Consider the following 16281-nt stretch of genomic DNA (forward strand, 5'->3'; position numbering starts at 1 on the left):
ACTAGGTGCCCTAATGGCGCTCGGACTAATCAGTTCGACAGTTAAGATGGTGGAGAGCATAGAGCTTCGGAGCTATGGCAATGGCGGCGGCAAGAACAAGAACTAAATCTACCCTTAAAGAAGGGGAAACAGTGGCCTAACCTGAAGATCTTGGTCGAAGAAGATCGGTGATGATGGAGGCTGTTGGAGAATGAGGAAACCCTCGGCGGCGGTGGAGCCTGGCGACGGCGACGACGTGCGGGCGGCGCTGGAGCTCCCCGAACGGCACCGGAACTCTTCGAACGGCAGCGGCTTGCGGGCGGCGCCGGAGCTCCTCGAACGGCGTCGGCTTGCGGGCGGCGCCGGAGCTCCTCGAACGGCAACGGCCTGCGGGTAGCACTGGAGTTCTTCGGACGGTGATGGAGTTTGCGGCCGGCGGCAAAGCCTTCGGGATGCGGAGCGTTTCTTCTCGCTGAGATAATGGTGGAGGTATTGACAGGACTGGTAGGTGGCCGGTGTCAGCCCTGTCCCTTCCACCTATTTATCAGGACGGGCGCGGGGATCGAGGCGCTATGAGCGGGAACCGACGAGGAAGGAAAGATTCGCCATGATGGCGCCCAAAATTTTTGGGATAATGACGCACTAAAAGATTCGTTGGGATTGTGTTGGAGTTCCCGGAAATTGAGGGCTGAGGAAAGTACTGATGGGAAATACGTTGGCGGCTCAGAGACTTTCGCCGGTACCAGTTGGCGAGTTAAGATTTCTGGTGTACGGAGGAACACAGAGGAGTGAATCGCCTTCGACTAAAATGGAAGCATTGGCGTGAAGATTCAAGTCAATTTGGGGCCTAATGTTGGGGATATTGCGTGTTAAAGTGACCGGCCGAATATGGGCCGGGTTACCGTTAAGGCGATTCATCCTTTAAGGCTAGTTGGGCCTCGGCCCGGGCGGTTCGAAGTCGTAGGATGGTTATGATTTATGGAAGGACTCTGGGTTTTGCAAGACGGCGACTTAGAGACCGCGGTGGTCACGATTTGTAAAAAGGAAGGGACTCTTGTAAACCCTAAGGCTTCGACCTATATATAAAGGCGAGTCTGGAGGGGGAGAGGGAGGTTAGAAATCATCGAGTGCTAGGTTCAGGCGAGTTACGCCTTCCTTGTAATCGAATCCACATCAATACACACAAAGCAGGACGTAGGCTATTACCTCTTCTCGAGGGGCCGAACCTGGGTAAATCGCCGTGTCTCTCCCGCTCAACCCCTTTGAGTCGCCACCAAGGTGCGATGGCTCCAGTACTAAGTCCTTTCACAAGGACATCTGCCGTGACAAAACCACGACAGCAACGGCACCAGAAATTCTTCTGCTATGGCGCAGAAACCTTTCTGTCACCCCTTGAGCTTGTGTTGGTTTTTCCCTTGAAGAGGAAAGGGCGATGCAGCACAAGAGCAGCAAGTATTGCCCTTAGTCGAGAACCAAGGTATCAATCCAGTAGGAGAATCTCGTCAAGTCCAGAGTACCTGCACAAACACAAAGAGCTCGCACCCAACGCTATAAAGGGGTTGTCAATCCCTTCAAGATTGATTGCAAAGTGAGATCTGAAGGCGGAAAGTGCAACAAAGAAAAAGAGTAAGGCTGAAAATATGGTGTGGAGTAGACCCGGGGGCCATAGTGTTCACTAGAGGCTTCTCTCAACATAGCAAGTATTACGGTGGGTAAACAAATTATTGTCGATCAATTGATAGAACCGCGCAAAGTCATGACGATATATAAGGCAATGATCATACATATAGGCATCACGTCCGAGACAAGTAGACCGATACTTTCTGCATCTACTACTATTAGTCCACACATCGACCTCTATCCAGCATGCATCTAGTGTATTGAGTTCATGACGAACAGAGTAACGCCTTAAGCAATATGACATGATGTACAGGGATAATCTCAAACCAATGATGAAAACCCCATCTTTTTACCCTTGATGGCAACAACACGATGAGTGCCTCGCTACCCCTTCTATCACTGGGTGAGGTCACCGCGCAGTATAAACCCAAAACCAAGCACTTCTCCCATTGCAAGAATCATAGATCTAGTTGGCCAAACAAAACCCACAACTCGAAGAGAATTACAAGGATATGAAATCATGCATAAGAGAGATCAGAAGAAACTCAAATAAGATTCATAGATAATCTGATCATAAATCCACAATTCATCGGATCTCGACGAACACACCGCAAAAGCAGATTACATCGGATAGATCTCCATGAAGATCATGGAGAACTTTGTATTGAAGATCCAAGAGAGAGAAGAAGCCATCTAGCTACTAGTTATGGACCCGTAGGTCTATGGTGAACTACTCACGCATCATCGAAGAGGTCATGGTGTTGATGAAGAAGCCCTCCGTATCCGAATGCCCCCTCCGGCAGGGCACCAGAACGTGCCCAGATGGGATCTTGCGGAGACAGAAGCTTGCAGCGGCGAAAAAGTACTTTCAATGATCTCGTGATCTTTCTGGGATTTTAGGGAATTTATAGGGGCAGAGGTGGCCCAGGGAGCCCACAAGCGTGGGAGGCGCGGGCCCCCGTGGCCGTGGCTAGGGGGCTTGTGGGGTCCCTGCTGGCCCCCTGCCCTAATTCTCAGGCTTCCCGATCTTTTTCTGTTTTGGAAAAAATCTTTTTGGCAGTTTCGTTCCGTTTGGACTCCGTTCGAAATGCTCCTCTGAAAGGAGTCAAAAAAATGGAAAAAATAGGAACTGGCACTTGGCACTGAGTTAATAAGTTAGTCCCAAAAAATATATAAAAGGCATACAAAACATCCAAAGTTTGACAAGATAATAGCATGAGACCATAAAAAATTATAGATACGTTGGAGAAGTATCACCCGAAGTTTTTATTTACGTGTTCTTTATTATCTTGCAAACCTATCCTATCACACCTACAAAGTACTTCTAGTTTCATACTTGTTCTAGGTAAAGCGAACGTTAAGCGTGCGTAGAGTTGTATCGGTGGTCGATAGAACTTGAGGGAATATTTGTTCTACCTTTAGTTCCTCGTTGGGTTCGACACTCTTGCTTATCAAGAAAGGCTACAATTGATCCCCTATACTTGTGGGTTATCAGGGGTCTTCTTCCCCAATGGTTTTGTATCCGTTGAGCTCTTGTTTTCCCACATTGTTGACCTTCTTTGAGCTTGCTAACTCTCAATCCCTCCAATTATTCTTGCTAGTTCTTGACGGAAAATAGAGAGGAGATCTAGATCCACATTTCCACCAATCACTTTCTCCTCTATGTGTGGGGAACCCCTTGGATCTAGATCTTGGAGTTCTTCATGTACTTCTCCGTTCTTCCTCTCATTTCCTTCCATAGCATTAGTTGTTGTGGAAGGATTTGGGAGAGAAGGACTTGGGCACATCGTGTGCCCTTGCCATTGCATTTGGTTCATAGGTTTGAGTTCTCCGCGGTGATACGTGGAAGTGAAGTTTGAGAAGCTTATTACTCTTGGGTGCTTGGTACCCTAATACTTGTTCTTCTTGGATGCTTTGGCATCCTAGAAGCTCGGTGGTACCTCGAAGCTCAATCATTCTGGTGTAAAGCTCCGTGCAAGCTTCGGTGTCTCCAATTAGGTTGTGGAGATTGCCCCGAGCATTTGAGGTTACTTTGAAGCCATATTCCGTTGTGGTGAAGCTTCGTGGTGTTGTTGGGAGCCTCCAATTAAGTTGATGATATTGCCCAAACCTTGTTTGTACGGGTTCGGTGACCATCCTCAAGGGCCGCTTAGTGGAATCACGACATCATGCATTGTGCGAGGGCGTGAGGAGATTACGTTGGCCTTAGTGGCATCTTGGGGATCATTGTGCCCCCACACCGCTCCAAACAGAGATTAGCATCCGCAAGGATATGAACTTCGGGATACATCATTGTCTCCGCATGCCTCAGTTATCTCTTACCCGAGCGCTTTACTTATGCACTTTACTTTGTGATAGCCATATTGTTTCTTGTTATATATCTTGCTATCACTTAGTTGTTGATCTTGGTTAGCATAAGTTGTTGGTGCACATAGATGAGCCTAGTTGTTTCAGGTTTTATGCTTGACAAATTAAACTTTAGTTTTATTCGGCATATTGTTTAAGCCTAAAATGTAATTATTTTAAATCACTTATTCACCCCCTCGAGGCGACATCCACGTCCTTTCACCCGCCTGCTGTCTGCCTCTTCTAGCCGGCTCCCCATGCCCACCTGCCGCGCACTCCGCCCACGCGTGCAAGCTCCCACACTGGTCGGCTGCCGCGCCCAGCGCGCCCGGCTACCGTGCCCGCAGCCGGCTCCGCCGTGACGGCTAGTCCCGTCCGTCGGGCCTCAAGCTGCTCCGTCCTTGCCCCCTCAAGCTATGGTCGTGGCCCTGCGGCTTGGTCGCCCTATCTCACGCACCGCTACGCCCTCCTGACCTTTAGGGCGGAGCCATTGCGCCGACCTGCTCCACCTCCGCGCCTCTGTGATCGGTGTCCCCCGACATGTGATACATCTCCAACGTATCTATAATTTATGAAGTATTCATGCCATGTATACAATAATTTTATATGATTTTGTTATGATTTGATTAGAACTAACCCGAACTAACACTGTTTTTAGCAGATTTACCGTGGTGTTGTTTTGTGTAGAAATAAACGTTCTCAGAATGAGCTAAAAATTTATGAAGACATTTTTGGAAAACATAAAATACTAACAAAAGAATGAACCGGAGGGGGTCCACCATCTGCCCACAAGCTAGGGGGCGCGCCCCCCTCTCTTGTGGGCCCCTCGGGCACCACCTTGACGTGAGACAGACGCCAAAAATTCCTATAAATCAAGAAACCTCCAGAAAGAAACCTAGACCGGGAGTTCCGCCACCGCAAGCCTCCACACCCACGAAAAACCAATCGGGAGCCAGTTCCGGCACCCTGTCGGAAGGGGAAACCATCACCGGAGTCCATCTTCATCATCCCGGCGGTCTCCATAACAAGGAGGGAGTAGTCCACCCTTGGGGCTGAGGGTATGTACCAGTAGCTATGCGTTTGATCTCTCTCTCTCTCGTGTTCTTGAGATGGCACGATCTTGATGTATCAAGGGCTTTATTAATATAGATGGATCATATGGAGTTTTCCCCTCTCTATCTTCTTGTGATGAATTGAGTTTTCCCTTTGAAGTTTTCTTATCGGATTGAGTCTTTAAGGATCTGGGAACACTTGATGTATGTCTTGCGATGGAATATCCGTTGTGACAATGGGTTGTTCTATTGATCCACTTGATGTATGCTTTGGTGGTCAACTTGCAAGTTCCGTGAACTTGGGAATCTATGCATAGGGGTTGGCACATGTTGTCGTCTTGAATCTTCCGTAGAAACTTTAGGGTACTCTTCGAAGTTCTTTGTGTTGGATTGAACATGATGAATCTGAAATTGTGTGATGCATATTGTATAATAAAGCCCATGGGTACTTGTGGTGACATTGGAGTATCTAGCTGACATTAGGGTTTTGGTTGATGTGTATCTTAAGGTGTTATTCTAGTATGAACTCTAGGGCTGTTCGTGACACTTATAGGGATAGCTCATAAGATTGATCAAAAAAGATAACTTTGAGGTGGTTTCGTACCCTACAATAATTTCTTCGTTTGTTCTCCGCTGTTTATGACTTTGGAGTGAACTCTTTGTCGCACGTGAGGGATTTATATATGATTCAACTATGTTAGTATTGTTGGGAGAACTTGCACTAGTGAAAGTATGGACCCTGGGCCTTGTTTCCAAGCACTTATACAACGTTTTGCTCGTTGTTTACTATTTGTTACCTTGCTGTTTTTATATTTTTAGATTACAAAAACCTATATCTACCATCCATATTACACTTGTATCACCATCTCTTCGCCGAACTAGTGCACCTATACAATTTAGCATTGTATTGGGTGTGTTGGGGGCACAAGAGACTCTTTGTTATTTGATTGCAGGGTTGCTTGAGAGAGACCATCTTCATCCTACGCCTCGCACAGATTGATAAACCTTAGGTCATCCTCTTGAGGGAAACTTGCTATTGTCCTACAAAACTCTGCGCTTGGACGCCCAACACGAGTCTACAATAAGAAGGTTGTGTAGTAGACATCAAGCTCTTTTCTGGTGCCGTTGCGAGGGAGGTGAGTGCTTGAAGGTATATCTTTAGAGCTAGCAATTAAATCTTTTAGTTTCTTGTTTTCACTAGTTTGGTTTTATAAAAGAAAACTACAAAAAAATGGAATTGAGGTTGCCTCATATTCTTCATCTTTTCAATGTCTTTCATCAAAATGATGGAATGGAAAATTGTGCTCAAGTGTTAGAAGAAGAAGTTATTAAAATGTTTTGCACTAAATCTTTGAGTGATGAGCATGATAGAAATATTGTAAGTATGAATTCTCTGAATATTCATGATGCTAATGATATGCAAAGCCACAAGCTTGGGGATGCTATGTTTGATGAATATGCTATTTTTAGTCCCCCGAGTTTTGATGAGCAAAACTATTATGATGATAGCATGCCTCCTATGTATGATGATTATTGTGATGACATGTATGCTATAAAGAGTGACAGTAACCATGCAACTTTTTATCATGATTTTAATATTCAAAGTTGTTATGCCAATCAAGTACCTCGTGATAGTTATTCCATTGAGTTTGCTCCCACTATTATGAATGAGAAGAAGTTTGCTTATATGGAGAGTGATAAATTTTCTATGCTTGTAGATCATGAAAAGAATGTTGTATGTGATAGTTATATTGTTGAGTTCCTTCATGATGCTACTGAAAATTATTATGAGGGAGGACCATATGCTTGTAGGAATTGCAATAATATCAAGTTTCCTCCCTATGTATTCAAAGTCTTGAAGTTATGCTTATTTTTCATCCTATGCTAGTTGATTCTTGCTCCCATAAATTGTTTGTTCACAAAATACCTATGCATAGGAAGTGGGTTAGACTAAAATGTACTTGCCATGAGATTCATGATTTTCTTTTGCATGTTATAATTATTATTCCTATGTGAGCATCATTGAAATCATCATGCCTAGCTAAAAGGCATTAAAGAAAAGCGCTTGTTGGGAGACAACCAAACACTTTCACAGTTGGAAATATGCCCTAGAGGCAATAATAAAATGGTTATTATTATATTTCCTTGTTCATGATAATTGTCTATTGTTCATGCTATAATTGTATTAACCGGAAACCGTAATACATGTGTGAATACATAGACCACACCATGTCCCTAGTGAGCCTCTAGTTTACTAGCTCGTTGATCAATAGATGGTCATGGTTTCCTTACCATGGACATTGGATGTCGTTGATAATAGGATCACATCATTAGGATAATGATGTGATGGACAAGACCCAATCCTAAGCATAGCATAAGATAGTGTAGTTCGTGTGCGAGAGGTTTTCTAATGTCAAGTGTCATTTCCTTAGACCATGAGATTGTACAACTCCCGGATACCGTAGGAATGCTTTGGGTGTATCAAACGTCACAACATAACTGGGTGACTATAAAGGTGCATGATACGTCTCAAACGTATCTATAATTTTTGATGGTTTCACGCTGTTATCTTGTCTTCTTTGGATGTTTTGTGTACCTTTTATATCTTTTTTTGGGACTAACTTATTAATAAAGTGCCAAGTGTCAGTTCCTGTTTTTGTGTGTTTTTGACTCTTTTCAGATCTGATTTTAGAACCGAGTCCAAACGGAATAAAAACCCCGAAATGATTTTTTTCCCGAATGGAAGAAGATCAGGGGCCTCTGGGCCAAGCCAGGTGGGCTCCAGGGAGCACACAAGCCCCCACTCCGCCACCAGGGGGAGGCGGCGTGGCAGGGCTTGTGGCCTCCCTGGCTGCCCCCTGACCTAGATCCTTGACCTATATATTCCCAAAAATTCAGCAAAAAATTAGGGGAGCCTCGAAAATAATTTTCCGCCGCCGCAAGCTTCCGTTTCCGTGAGATCTCATCTGGAGACCCTTCCTGGCACCCTGCCGGAGGGGACTTTGGAGTTGGAGGGCTTCTTCATCATCATCATCGCCCCTCCAAAGACTCGTGAGTAGTTCACTTCAGACCTACGGGTCCGTAGTTAGTAGCTAGATGGCTTCTTCTCTCTCTTGGATCTTCAATACAAAGTTCTCCATGATCTTCACGGAGAACTATTCGATGTAATCTTCTTTGGTGGTGTGTTTGTCGAGATCCAATGAATTGTGGATTTGTGATCATATTATCTATGATATATATTTGAGTCTTTGCTGATTTGTTATATGCATGATTTTATATCCTTGTAAGTCTCTCCGAGTCTTGGTATTTTTGGCCAACTAGATCTATGATTCTTGCAATGGGAGAAGTGCTTGGTTTTGGGTTCTACCATGTGGTGACCTTTCCCAGTGACAGTAGGGGCAGCAAGGCACACATCAACTAGTTGCCATCAAGGGTAAAAAGATGGGGCTTTTATCATTGGTTTGAGATTATCCCTCTACATCATGTCATCTTGCTTAACGCGTTACTCTGTTCTTATGGACTTGATACACTAGGTGCATGCTGGATAGCGGTCGACGTGTGGAGTAGTAGTAGTAGATGCAGACAGTATCGGTCTACTTGTTTTGGATGTGATGCCTATAGAAATAATCATTGCATAGATATTGTCACGACTTTGCGCGGTTCTATCAATTGCTCGACAGTAGTTTGTTCACCCACCGTCTACTTGCTTTCATGAGAGAAGCCACTAGTAAACACTACGGCCCCCGGGTCTATTCACATCCATCGTTTACATCTCCGCTTTTACTTTGCTTTGTTACTTTGTTTCTTTTAGTTCTCACTTGGCAAACAATCTATAAGGGATTGACAACCCCTTCATAGCGTTGGGAGCAAGTTTTTGTGTTTGTGCAGGATCTTGAGATACTCCTCCACTGGATTGATAGCTTGGTTCTCAAACTGAGGGAAATACTTACCACCACTACGCTACATCACCCTTTCCGCTTCGAGGGAACACCAACGCAAGGCTCCAAGGCCACGGGGGAAATCCTTTGCATACTTGCCTAGGAAGTCCCTTAAGGCGTAGCCGCAGCAGAAGGATCAAGCCAAGTATTCTCCCGTCGACGTGCCTATTTCTGGCGCCATTGGAAGGTCTTTTGTTGCAGTAGTAGAAGTATTTCTGGCGCTGTTGCGGGGGAGGAGAAATCAAGATCTATCCAAGTAGGTCTCACAAAATATTCTCTTGCATTTACTTTTGTTGCCAGTTGTCTCTAGTTTTCCTCTCCCCCACTTCACATTTGTCGTTTTCATTTGCCTTTCTCCTTCGCCGTTTTCTTTTGCTTGTTGCCTTCTCCTTTTGCTCGCCTGCTCTTAGGCTTGTTCGTGAGAGACCTTTCCTCATGGCCAAACCAAATTATTTCAGAAAATTGGAGGAGATTGAAACTAATGTCAAAGGTTTCATGTCCTCCCAGTTTGACCAAAATAGTTACTTCCATAGGGAATTAAAAGAGCAAAATTCCTTTTTGGTCTGTTTGAATAAAGAGGTTGATGATATGGCCAATGATTTCCTTGCACTTAACTCTCAGCTTGCTCACCTTGAGAAATTTATGGGCCAAATTTATGACAAGCAGGCTACCTTAGTCAATAAGATGGCAGCTAAACCTGAAATTTGTGATGAAAATCATGAAGATCTTAAAGTGCTTGGTGTGCCTCCTCTTGAATCTTTGTTTTCTCGTGTCAAACCTACTTATGGAGGGGCTGGATATGAATCCACTTTGGTTGAAAAACGCCCCAATGATTCGGAGTCCACCTATCTTGATGATAAAGGTGTGGAGAGTGAAGTAGAAGGAGTCAAAATTTTGGGTAGTAATTAAACTACCACTTTGGATTTCAAGGAATTCAATTATGATAATTGCTCCTTATTTGAATGCATTTCTTTGATGCAATCCATTGCAAACTCTCCACATGCTTATAGCCAAAGCAAAGCCTTTACCGCGCATATCGTAGGTGCTATGATGAAATCTCTTGAAGAGAAGCTCGAACTAGAAGTCTCTATACCTAGAAAACTTCATGTTGAGTGGGAACCTACTATCAAAATCAAAATCAAAAACTATGAGTGCAATGCTTTGTGTGATTTGGGTCCTAGTGTTTCCGCGATTCCAAAGTCTTTATGTGATATTCTTGGTTTTCATGAGATTGAAGAGTGTTCTCTTAATTTGCATCTTGCAGATTCTACTGTCAAGAAACCCATGGGGAGGATCGATGATGTTCTTATTGTTGCAAATAAGAACTATGTACCCGTGGATTTCATTGTACTTGACATAGATGGCAATCCTTCATGTCCCATTATTCTTGGTAGACCTTTCCTAAGGACTATTGGTGCTATCATCGATATGAAGGAAGGGAATATTAGATTTCAATTTCCTTTAAAGAAGGGCATGGAGCACTTTCCTAGAAAGAAAATAAGATTGCCTTATGAATCTATGAGGAGGGCTACCTATGGTTTGAGCACCAAAGATGACTATACGTGATTCCATCACCTTTTGCCTAGCTAAGGGCGTTAAACAAAAGCGCTTGTTGGGAGGCAACCAAACGAATTTATCCTTCTTCTTTCTGTTTTGTGTTTCCCACACTTTCATAATTCTGTTATGATTGTGTTTTTTGTGTTTCTTTTTGCGTTTGTGCCAAGCAAAACTGTTATGATTAGTCTTGGGGATGATCGTTTGGTCATGCTGGAAAAGACAAAAACTTTCTGCAAACGAAAATAATTTTTTTTCTGTAAGATATTTTGAGTTGATTCTTTTTGCTTCTGATTGCTACGCAAATTCTTTAGACTGTAGTAATTTTTCAGAATTTTTGAGGTACCAGAGGTATACGAAATATATAGATTGCTACAGACTGGTCTGCTGTTAACAGATTCTGTTTTTGTTCTGTTGGTTTCTTATTTTGATGAAACTATGGATAGTATCGGGGGGTATTAGCCATGGAAGATTAAAAGTACGGTAACCCAACATCAGCACAAGTAGAATTTAAGGTTGCTACAGTACCTAAGGAAGTGGTGGTTTGCTTTTTTGTACTAATGTTATCACGAGTTTCTGTTTAAGTTTCGTGTTGTGAAGTTTTCAAGTTTTGGGTGAAGTTCTTATGGACAAAAATATAAATAGTGGCAAGAGCTCAAGCTTGGGGATGCTCAAGGCACCCCAAGAGATTCAAGTATGCCGTAAAATCCTAAGCTTGAGGATGCCCCGGGAAGGCATCCCCTCTTTCGTCTTCAATCCATCGGTAACGTTACTTGGGGCTATATTTTTATTCACCACATGTTATGTGTTTTTGCTTGGATCGTCTTGTATCGTAGGAGTCTTTTTTTGTCTCACAATAATCCTTGGTGCACACCTAGAGAGAGAGACATGCACACACCGTGATTTTGTCGAGCTTCACTTATATATTTTGGTAGACAATTCAGCTCACATGTGCTTCACTTATGTCTTTTGAGCTAGATACTTTTTCTCTTTGTGCTTCACTTATATATTTTAGAGCACAACGGTGCGTGGCTTGGTAGTTGATCTATGCTTTGAAAGTAGTCCCAAAAGGGGTAGTTATCCAAAGGGATACGAAAACTTCCACCTTCATGTGCATTGAATAGTTAGAGAAGTTTGATTCATCTCAATTAGTTTTGAGTTGTGGTTATGGTAATATTGAAGTCATGCTAGTAAGGTGTTGTGGATCTAGAAATACTTCTGTTGAAGTTAGTGATTCCCGTAGCATGCACGTATGGTGAACCGCTATGTGATGAAATCTGAGCATGATTAGTATATTGATTGTTATCCTTTGCGTGGCGGTCGGGATCGTGCGATGGTTTATACCTACCAACCCTTCCCCTAGGAGTATGCGTTGAATGCTTTGTTTCGATTACTAATAAAACTTTTGCAACAAGTATATGAGTTCTTCATGACTAATGTTGAGTCCATGGTTTAGATGCACTTTCACCTTCCACCATCACTATCTTCTTAGTGTCGTGCAACTTTCGCCGGTGCACAAAACCCACCACTAGCCTCCCTCAAAACTGCCACCATACCTACCTACTATGGCTTTTTCAAAGTCATTCCGAGATATATTTCCATGCAACTACCACCATGACATGTGCCACCACGTCTACATTGCCATTCCATGATCGTAAGATAGCTAGTCTATGCCATGCTAGATCATTGCACGGTACACTACCGAAGGCATTCCATATAGAGTCATAGTTGCTCTAAGTTTTGAGTTGAAAGTGTGATGATCATCATTAATGGAGCATTGTCCCATGTGAGGAAATAAAAGAGACAAAGAAGCCCACCAAAATAAAAATAAAGAGGCCAAAGAGCCCAGCAAAATAAAAAAATGAGAGAAAAAGAGAGAAGGGACAATGCTACCACTTTTTTTCCACACTTGTGCATATTAAGCACCATGATCTTCATGATTGAGAATCTCTCATTTTGTCACCACCATATAGCTAGTGGGAAATTTTCATTATATAACTTGGCTTGTATATTCCAATGATAGGCTTCCTCAAAATTGCCTTAGGTCTTCGTGAGCAAGCAAGTTGGATGCACACCCACTAGTTTTCTTTAAGAGCTTTCACATACTCGTAGCGCTAGTGCATCATTTGTATGGAAATCCCTACTCATTCACATTGATATCCATTGATGAGCATCTCCACACCTCATTGATATGCCTAGTTAATGTGACTATCTTCTCCTTTTTGTCTTGCAACCTCCACCACATTCCACACCATCTATAGTGCTATAACAGGTTTGAGAAAGGAAAGGTGTGAAACAATTACTTGGCCAATACCGGGGTTGTGCATGATTTAAATTCGTTGTGCAATGATGATAGAGCATAGCCAGACTATATGCTTTTGTAGGGATAACTTTCTTTTGGCCTTGTTATTTTGAAAGTTCATGATTACCTTGCTAGTTTGCTTGAATTATTATTGTTTCCACGTCAATAGCAAACAATTGTTTTGAATCTAATGGATCTGAACATTCACGTCACATAAGAGGAATTACAAAGGACATCTATGCTAGGTGGCATTAAACCATCAAAAATTCATTCTTTATCACTTCCCTACTCGAGGACGAGCAGGAGTTAAGCTTGGGGATGCTTGATACGTCTCAAACGTATCTATAATTTTTGATGGTTTCACGCTGCTATCTTGTCTTCTTTGGATGTTTTGTGTACCTTTTATATCTTTTTTGGGACTAACTTATTAATTCACTGCTAAGTGCCAGTTCCTGTTTTTTCTGTGTTTTTGACTCTTTTCAGATCTGATTTTGGAACCGAGTCCAAACGGTATAAGAACCCCGAAATGATTTTTTCCCGAACGGAAGAAGATCAGGGTGCCTATGGGCCAAGCCAGGTGGGCTCCAGGGAGCCCACAAGCCCCCACTCCCCCACCAGGGGGAGGCGGCGGTGGCAGGGCTTGTGGCCTCCCTGGCCGCCCCGTGACCTAGATCCTTGGCCTATATATTCCCAAAAATTCAGCAAAAAATCAGGGGAGCCTCTAAAATACTTTTCCGCCACCGCAAGCTTCCGTTTCCGCGAGATCTCATGTGAAGACCCTTCCCGGCACCCTACCGGAGGGGACTTTGGAGTTGGTGGGCTTCTTCATCATCATCATCGCCCCTCCAATGACTCGTGAGTAGTTCATTTCAGACCTACGGGTTCGTAGTTAGTAGCTAGATGGCTTCTTCTCTCTCTTGGATCTTCAATACAAAGTTCTCCATGATCTTCATGGAGATCTATCTGATGTAATCTTCTTTGGCGGTGTGTTTGTCGAGATCCGATGAATTGTGGATTTGTGATCAGATTATCTATGATATATGTTTGAGTCTTTGCTGATTTCTTATATGCATGATTTGATATCCTTGTAAGTCTCTCTGAGTCTTGGGTTTTGTTTGGCCAACTAGATCTATGATTCTTGCAATGGGAGAAGTGCTTGGTTTTGGGTTCTACCATGTGGTGACCTTTCCCGGTGACAGTAGGGGCCGCAAGGCACACATCAAGTACTTGCCATCAAGGGTAAAAAGATGGGGTTTTTATCATTGGTTTGAAATTATCCCTCTACATCATGTCATCTTGCTTAAAGCGTTACTCTGTTCTTATGGACTTAATACACTAGATGCATGCTGGATAGAGGTTGACGTGTGGAGTAATAGTAGTAGATGCAGACAGTATCGGTCTACTTCTTTTGGACGTGATGCCTATAGAAGTAATCATTGCATAGATATCGTCACGACTTTGCGCGGTTCTATCAATGCTCGACAGTAATTTGTTCACCCACCGTCTACTTGCTTTCATGAGAGAAGCCACTAGTAAACACTACGGCCCCCGGGTCTATTCGCATCCATCGTTTACACCTCCGCTTTTACTTTGCTTTGTTACTTTGTTGCTTTCAGTTCTCACTTGGCAAACAATCTATAAGGGATTGACAACCCCTTCATAGCGTTGGGAGCAAGTTTTTGTGTTTGTGCAGGATCTTGAGATACTCCTCCACTGGATTCATACCTTGGTTCTCAAACTGACGGAAATACTTACCACCCTACGCTACATCACCCTTTCCGCTTCGAGGGAACACCAACGCAAGGCTCCAAGGCCACGGGGGAAATCATTTGCGTACTTGCCTAGGAAGTCCCTTAAGGTGTAGCCGCAGCACAAGGATCAAGCCAAGTATTCTTCCGTCGACGTGCCTATTTCTGGCGCCATTGGAAGGTCTTTTGTTGCAGTAGCAGTGCACTATATGTATCTCCGACAGTGTGTGTTGGGTTTGTATGAATCGATACTAGGATTTGTCACTCCGTGTAACGGGGAGGTATCTCCGGGCCCACTCTATAATACATCACCATAATGAGCTAAATGTGAGTAAGGAGTTAGTCACGAGATCGTGTGTTACAGAACAAGTAAAGACACTTGTCGGTAACGAGATTGAACAAGATATAGGGATACCGACCATAGAATCTCGGGCAAGTAATATACCGATGGACAAAGGGAATTGTATACGAGATTAATTGAATCCGTGATATCGTGGTTCATCCGATGAGATCATCGTGGAACATGTGGGAGCCAATATGGGTATCCAGATCCCGCTATTGATTATTGGCTGGAGAGGTGTCTTGGTCATGTCTGCATGGTTCCCGAACCCGTAGTGTCGACACACTTAAGGTTCGATGACATTAGAGTTGTAATGGGAATTGTATGTGGTTACCAAAAAAAATTCGGAGTCCTGGATGAGATCCCGGACGTCACGAGGAGTTCCGGAATATTCCGGAGGTGAAGATTTTTGTATGGGAAGTCTAGTTTCAGTCACCGGAAAGGTATTGGGGTTTATCGGTATTGTACCGGGACCATCGAAAGGGTACCGGGGTTTCACCAGGAGGGGCCACCTGCCCCGGAGGACTACATGGGCTGATAGTGGGTGGGAACCAACCTCCTAGTGGTCTGGTACTCCCTCCCCTAGAGCCCAAGGTGCCTAGGGTTGGGAACCCTAGGCCGTGGGGGCTCCTCCCACCAACTTGGGAGGCAAGCCTCCCCCCTTGGCCGCTGCCCCCTCCTCTAGATGGATCTAAGGAGGCTGTCCCCCTCTCCCCTTCAGCACATAAATAGATGAGGGGTGGGAGGGCAGCCACACCCTTGCCCCTGGCGCAACCCTCCCCCCTCCTACACCTCCTCCTCCGTAGTGCTTAGTGAAGCCCCGACGGAGAACCACGAGCTTCACCGCCACCACGCCGTCGTGCTGCCAGAGCTCTCCCTGAACTTATCTTCCCCCCTTTCTAAATCAAGAAGGAGGTGACGTCCCCGGGCTGTACATGTGTTGAATGCGGAGGCACCGTCCGTTCAGCGCTTGGATGGATCTTCCTGATATAAGTCACACCGAGTACGACTCCATCAACCGTGTTCTTTGCAACGCTTCCGCTTAGCGATCTTCAAGGGTATGATGATGCACTCCCTCTCTCTCATTGCTAGATTCTCCTAGATTGATCTTGGTGACACGTTGAATTTTTTCGAATTATTACTACATTCCCCCACAGTGGCATCATGAGCTAGGTCTATGCATAGATTCTATGCACGAGTAGAACACAAGTAAGTTGTGGGTGATGCTTTGGTCGATTTTCTTACCACTACTAGTCCTATCTTGATTCGGTGGCATTGTGGAATGAAGCGGCCCAGACCGACTTTACACTTACACTTACGTGAGACTGGTTCCACCGCCTGACATGCACTTGTTGCATAAGGTGGCTAGCGGGTCTCTGGCTCTCCCACTTTAGTCGGATCG

The sequence above is a fragment of the Hordeum vulgare genome, chromosome 4H (genome assembly GCF_904849725.1).
Source record: "Hordeum vulgare subsp. vulgare chromosome 4H, MorexV3_pseudomolecules_assembly, whole genome shotgun sequence".
NCBI classification, from domain to species: domain Eukaryota; kingdom Viridiplantae; phylum Streptophyta; class Magnoliopsida; order Poales; family Poaceae; genus Hordeum; species Hordeum vulgare.